A 5,841-nucleotide genomic window follows, 5' to 3' on the forward strand; every position below is an offset into this window, starting at 1 on the left:
TATGAAATGGTGTCTTCTCTCCACCCTGTCCCAGGTGGTTTATCAGAATACCGGTGGCTTGATCACATTTGGGGGTGCTCAGCCATGGTTGTGACCGGATCTTCTAGGGAAGATGTATGGAGTACAAGGCCTAGGACCAAGCCTCGGTGAATGCTAAGAGTTAGGTAGAAAAGGAGGAGTAGTATGTAAAGGAGAGTGAAAAGAAGCAGTTATCTGGCTCCACATCACATGTGTCTCATCCTTTCTAGCTCTATTACCACTGCCTTGCTTGGAGTCATATTGTTTTACATCTGGACTACTCAAATAATCTTCACAACTTATCTTTGTTTATTCTCTTTTTGTGTTTGAAATATGGAACATTTCACAAATTTGTGTGTCATCCTTGTACAGGGTTCTACACTAATCCTCTCTGTAGTGTTCCAATTTTAATATGTGTGCTGTCAAAGCAAGCCCTGGCTGTTTCTCAAGTCTTCCTTAAAAGTTACTTATAACTTTTTTTTGCTAACTGGGGAACTGGGTGAGTAAAATAATCTGCTTGGAACAGAGAATTTATGTAGAAAAGTGTGGATTTTAGAGCATTTACTCCTATCGCTCATTAGCTGTGTGAACTTGGGCAAGCTTCCTTGTCTCTCAGAGCCTCAGTTTCTTCATCTGTAAAATGGGAATAATACAACTTCCTGCTTGAGAATTACGACACACATGAAAACTGCATGTCATAAAGGGCCCAGCACAGATTCTGACTCATCGTCATTTTTTTTTCTCCATTTGCATTGTCAGTGGAGAAGTTGCCAAGGATCTTCCCATACAATAGCTGGTCTTGACAGGAGATTCGAGGACTTGGCAAACCTCCATCCTCTGCCTCAGACCCTTCACCTGGACACCCAGCCTCCTCTACTTCCCTTGTTTCCTGTTCCTTCCCATTCCTCCCTTCCATTCTGGCAAAATAAAATAATGAGTCCTTCATTTGCTCTTTCCTGCCCCCTGTTGCACCTTGTCATACAACCAGGAGTCAAAAATTCCTGCCCCTCAGCTAGCCCAATAGACCTTTCCCTCTCCTCACTCAAGCTGGTCCTTGGCTCCTCCCTTCCTAACCTGGTCTCTCAGATGCACTTACCCATAGCTCCCAGTAATGGACCAAAAGAATGGGGATGAACCACATCAAATGTTAAGGGCATAATTCAAGAAGACCCTAGCAGTTTTCAAGTGCTCTGCAGCAGACTGCATTGAGGCTGGGAGGCATGGCCACTTGTGGGGAGCAGGGTTGTTTTTCACATCACTCACTGATGCTTTGAAGGAGGAAAGGAAGTAAGTTAGGAAACTAATATTTATTGAGTGCCTACTGGATGCCTGGCCTTATGCTAGGAACCCTCATAAATTCTATCATTCTTTCTCAAAAGAACCTTGTGGGGTGATATTATTTAAGTTATCTGTAGTATTCTTGCTGCTCTGTGAGGATATTTAACTTTGCATCTGGCAGAATACAGGGTCTGCATTCAATAAATGCTCCTTTTTTGAGATTTTGTTTACTTATTTTTAGAGAGAGGAGAAGGGAGGGAGAAAGAGAGGAAGAGAAACATAATCATGTGGTTGTTTCATGCACACCCCCTACTGGGGATCTGGCTCACAACCCAGGCATGTGCCCTGACTGGGAATTGAACCAGCGACCCTTTGATTTGCAGGCCAGCACTCCATCCACTGAGCTACACCAGACAGGGGAAAAAGACTTTTTTTTAAAGTATATTTTATTGATTATACTATTACAATTGTCCCAATCTGCCCCCTGCTTTATCCACCTGCTCCCTGCACCTCCCCCCTCACCATCCACCATTCCCACTCCCCACAGTTCATGTCCATGTACATATCAGTTCTTTGGCTTCTCCATTTCCTATACTACTCTTGACCTCTTTCTAACTATTTTGTGCCTACCTATTCTTATTCCCTGTACATGTCCCCCACTGTCCCCCTCTCCCTCCCCACTGATAACCCTCCATGTGATCTCCATTTCTGTGATTCTGTTCCTGTTCTAGTTGTTTGCTTAGTTTTCTTTTTTTAGGTTCAGTTCTTGATAGTCGTGGGTTTGTTGTCATTTTACTGTTCATAGTTTTTGATCTTCTATTTCTTAAATAAGTCCTTTTAATGTTTCATATAATAAAGGCTTGGTGGTTGTGAACTCCTTTAATTTTACCTTATCTGGAAAGCACTTTATCTGCCCTTTCATTCTAAATGATAGCTTTGCTGGATTGAGTAATCTTGGGTGCAGGTCCTTGCCTTTCATGGCTTCAAATACTTCTTTCCAGCCCCTTCTTGCCTATAAGATTTCTTTTGAGAAGTCAGCTGACAGCCTTATGGGAATTCCTTTTAGGTAACTGTCCCCTTATCTCTTGCTGCTTTTAGGGTTCTCTCCTTATCCTTAATCTTGCATAACTTAATTATGTTGTACCTTGGCATGTTCCTCTTTAGGTCCAATTTCTTTGGGACTCTCTGGGCTTCCTGGACTTCCTGGAAGTCTATTTCCTTTGCCAGATTGGGCAAGTTTTCCTTCATTATTTGTTCAAATAAGTTTTCAATATCTTGCTGTTCCTCTTCTCCTTCTGGCACTCATATGATTTGAATGTTGGAACATTTAAAGTTGTCCCAGAAGTTCCTAAGCCTCTCCTAATTTTTTTTTTGCATTCTTGTTTCTTCATTTTATTCCAGTTGGATGCTTATTTCTTCTTTTTGTTCCAAATCGTTGATCTGAGTCCTGGTTTCCTTTCCTTCACTGTTGATTCCCTGTATATTTTCCTTTATTTCACTTTGTGTAGCCTTCATTTCTTCCTTCATTTTGCAACTGAGCTCAATCAATTCTGTGAGCATCCTGATTACCAGTGTTTTGAACTCTGCATCAGATGGGTTGGCATTCTCCTGGTCACTTAGTTCTTTTTCTGGAGTTTTGATCTGTTCTTTCATTTGGGCCATATTTTTTTTTTGCCTCAGTGCACCTGCTACATATAAAGGAGGGAGCCTTAATTATTCTCCATGGCAGGACAACCTTCTTTGTTGCCTAGTGGCACTGTCTTTGAGGGAGGGGTCAGAGAAGGAACAATGCCACTTACTCTGTTATCATCCCATTTTCTGTCACTTCCCCCTATTCCCACAGGTGGTTTGTGCCCATTAGGTGTTGATTTGTGCCTAAAAAAGGTGGAAATAACCCAGGCAGGTGGGTTTATGTGCATCTTAGGACCATGTAGGCCTTTCCAAGATACTCTCTCCTGGGAGGCTGTGAGTTTCTTCCTGCCACAACAATCCCCACAGGTCCTTTCCACAGCCTCTGGTTTTGAGTTTATATTTATTTATTTATTTATTTATTTATTTATTTATTATTTTAAAATCTATTTTATTAATTATGCCATTACAGATGTTCTATTTCCCCCTTCTTTGCCTTCCGCCCTGCACACCCTCTCCCCTACCATTCCCCCCTTTAGTTTATAACCACGTGTCTCAAGTTCTTTAGATTCTATATTTCCCCTACTATTCTTGCCCTCCCCTCTGTCTATTTTCTACCTACCATCTATGCTGCTTATTCTCTGTACCTTCTACCCCCTTCTCCTTCTCCCACTCCCCTGTTGCTAACCCTCCGTGTGATCTTCATTTCTATGGTTCCACTCCTGATCTAGCTGTCCTCTTACTTTGCTTTTTTTTCAGGTGTGGTTGTTAATAACTGTGAGTTTGCTGTCCTTTCACTGTTCATCTTTTTTATCTTCATTTTCTTAGATAAGTTCCTTTAACATTTCATAAAATAAGGGCTTGGTGATGATGAACTCCTTGAATTTGACCTTATCTGAGAAGCACTTTATCTACCCTTCCATTCTAAATGAAAGCTTTGCTGGATAGAGCAATCTTGGTTGTAGGTCGTTGGTTTTCATGACTTGGAATACTTCTTTCCAGCCCTTTATTGCCTGTAAGGTCTCTTTTGAGAAATCTGCTGGCAGTCTGATGGGAACTCCTTTGTAGGTGACTGTCCCCTTAGCTCTTGCTGCTTCTAGGATTCTCTCCTTCATTTTAATTTTGGCTAATGTAATGATGATGTGCCTTGGTGTGTTCCTTCTTGGGTCCAACTTCTTTGGGACTCTCTGAGCTTCCTGGATTTCCTGGAAGTCTATTTCCTTTGCCAGCTTGGGGAAGTTCTCCTTTATTATTTGTTCAAATAAGTTTTCCACTGGTGGCTGTTCCTCTTCCCCTTCTGGTACCCCTATAATTCGGATGTTGGAGTGTTTAAAGATGTCCTGGATATTCCTAAGCCTCTCCTCATTGTTTTGAATTCTTGTTTCTTCATCCTTTTCTGTTTGGTCATTTTTTTTCCTCCTTCTGGTCCACTCCTTTGATTTGAGTCCCAGTGTCCTTTCCATTACTATTGGTTTTCTCTGCATTTCTATTTATTTCAATTAGTTTAGCCTTCATATGTTCCTCTAATTTGTGACTAAAATCAACCAGTTCTGTGAGCATCCTGATCACCAGTGTTTTGAACTGTGCCTCTGAAAGTTTTGCTATTTCTTGGTCGCTTAGATTTATCGGCTCTGGGGCTCTGAGTTGTTCTTTAGCCATGTTTTGATCTGTTTGTGCCTGTTACGTATGAGGAGCGGAGCCTTAGTTGTTCACCAGGGCAGGGCTACCCAGGTCGCTGGTTTGTGACACTGTATGTGGGGGCGTGGTCAGAGAGGGGCTACCCAGGTTGCTGGTTTTTGAAGCTGTATGTGGGGGCGGGATCAGAGAGAGACAATGGCGGTTCCCTCTGCCACTTCCTGCCACTGGGGCCTGCATGATCTGTCTCACTGCTCCCTCCTTCACTGGTTTATCTGCGTGTGAATGTGTGACCGTGGTCAGCCCTCAGTGGGTCCACGGCCTTGTGCCCTCAGTGGGTCCGCCCACTACTACACACCTGGGATCTGCCTACGGATGCCGGTGTGCCTGGGTTGCACGCCCGGGTCGGTCGGGTGGATCTTTCCTGCCCAACCCTGCTCTGCTGCTGGCTCTGCCCCTCTTACCGGTTTGGCTGAAGGGTTCGTTGTTGTCAGACTTCCGTGTAGTTCAATTTTCCATGGTTTGCCTGCGTTTTTGTTGCTAAACTTTGTTGTTTTTAAACTTGGTTGTGTGAGAAGGTACAGTGCTTCCACCTACGCCTCCATCTTGGCGGAATTCCTGGTTTTGAGTTTTTAGTTTCCCACGCTGAAACCCGGGTTTTTGCAGATCTTGCTCCCCTGCTTTCCCCAAGCTTATCTGCATGTGAATGTGGTATTGCTGGTGCAGTCATCCAGCCTGCCTCCTTGCTGTATCTGCTCTGCCCCTCCTAGCTTCTGTTTGAATGTTTCTTCAACTCCTTGAATGTTTCTTCAACTCCTTGGTTGTTGGATGTCTATGCAAATGTTTGTCTGGCAGTTCTGGTTGTCCTTTGTTTTTAAATTGGTTGTTTTCCTTCTTTTGGTTGTGTGAGGAAGCAAAGCATTTCTGCCTACACCTCTATCTTGACCCCCCTCAATAAATGCTTCTTGAATTGAATTGAAGACACCATCATGTTGAGGCATCATGGCCTAGGAGAACAAGGACTTGGGGTCTTCCTACCTGTGTGGCTTTGGGCAAGCAATTTCATTTCTTCTGAGCCTCAGTTTCTTAATGTGTAAAATGGGAATAACCCACAGCAGGGTGTTGTGAGCATGTACAGGTGGCTTGGAAAACTTCAGCATGCAGTCCAAATGTGGGGAAAGTGCTCCCATGTACTCCAACACAGGCTTTTATTTGTCTAACTGTTATTTAGGCCCATAGTTCCCAAATGCAGATGAGTGCTCCTCCTTCACAAAGTTTCAC

At 43.3% G+C, this 5,841-nt stretch overlaps 1 non-coding gene across 1 annotated transcript; it reads right to left on the reverse strand.

Annotated features, from left to right (window-relative positions):
* Positions 1-345: 345 nt before the first annotated feature.
* On the reverse strand, positions 346-449 carry LOC119049468 (U6 spliceosomal RNA). Its single transcript, XR_005082525.1, has one exon. It is a non-coding gene; the product is annotated as a U6 spliceosomal RNA (small nuclear RNA).
* Positions 450-5,841: the final 5,392 nt, after the last annotated feature.

This window comes from Artibeus jamaicensis, unplaced genomic scaffold, assembly GCF_021234435.1.
Source record: "Artibeus jamaicensis isolate MK-2021 breed Jamaican fruit bat unplaced genomic scaffold, CSHL_Jam_final contig_2377, whole genome shotgun sequence".
Lineage (NCBI taxonomy): Eukaryota > Metazoa > Chordata > Mammalia > Chiroptera > Phyllostomidae > Artibeus > Artibeus jamaicensis.